General features: G+C 44.3%; 1 non-coding gene across 1 annotated transcript; it reads right to left on the reverse strand.

Annotated features, from left to right (window-relative positions):
• Positions 1-235: 235 nt before the first annotated feature.
• LOC132537753 (U1 spliceosomal RNA) lies at positions 236-393 on the reverse strand. Its single transcript, XR_009549206.1, has one exon. It is a non-coding gene; the product is annotated as a U1 spliceosomal RNA (small nuclear RNA).
• Positions 394-1,116: the final 723 nt, after the last annotated feature.

Raw genomic sequence — 1,116 nt, forward strand, 5'->3', positions numbered from 1 at the left:
ATAAGACCGTAGGATAAGAGGGGTACAATTATACACAGTTCCCAACATCAGAGTTGCACTTTCCATTCCCTTCATTGGAAGCTTCCCTATTGTTTATCCTGGGTGTATGGACCAAAGATTTTTATGGGATGCAGAAGGTGGGAGTTCTGGTTTCTGTAATTGCTTCTCTGTTGGGCATGGGGATTGACAGGTGGATCCATACCCTAAGTCTGTTTCTTTCTTTCTTTTTGATCCAGGGGAGAGTGCAAATGCAGTCCCCCACTACCAGAAATCATGCAGTCAAGTTTCCCACATTTGGGACAATCGCAGGGGTCAGCACGTCCAGAGTCCAATTGATAAGCCTCGCCCTGGGAAAACCACCTTCGTGGTCATGATCTCTCCCCTGCCAGGTATTAGCCCCCAAGCCCCTTTCTATCTTTCTATAGTGGGGCAGGGCTCTGGGGGGATGGGGCTCCAGGACACAGTGGGGAGGTCTTCTGCCTAGGCAAGTCAGCTTGGCCTCATGGTAGCATCTGCAACTTAGTAGCTAAAAAAGCATTACAAAATAAAGCAGAACAAATTGTTTAATAAATAGGAACATAAAGGCAAAAATATTTATGTAAGGCATCACATGTGCTTTTATATTCAACGTCTTCAGTGATTTTAATTCTTTGAGCACAGGCATTGTTCTGAACTACCTCCAGGAGGACAGTTAAGAGCTTGCTGTGGATCTACAGCATTTGAAGAGGCGACAAGTCAGCCTCTGGGGGGAGTGTCAGCATTCTTACAGCATTTCGATTCTGTACACACATAAGTGACCAGAAGAAGAACTGTATTGTGGATCTGTGATGTCTGCATTTGAGTTAGTGGGCTAACTTGCTAACCGGCATTAATTGGTCATCATTTCCCATGGTCCTGGGCTTTTATATACTTTCTCAGGTGGCACAGCACATGATTTATCAACTTGGTTATCCCTCTTAACGTTGGGGATTTATTAGGTGCTGGCTGGTCTTTCAGCTACACTTTGATTGTGTTAACTGCAAATGCAATTAATTGTGTCACCTTTGGGGAAGAATTTCACAGCTATATTTGGAGCAGGGTGGCAAGTCCCTTATTAAAGTACTAGGTGTTGAAATT

This window comes from Erinaceus europaeus, chromosome 3 (assembly GCF_950295315.1).
Source record: "Erinaceus europaeus chromosome 3, mEriEur2.1, whole genome shotgun sequence".
NCBI classification, from domain to species: Eukaryota; Metazoa; Chordata; class Mammalia; order Eulipotyphla; family Erinaceidae; genus Erinaceus; species Erinaceus europaeus.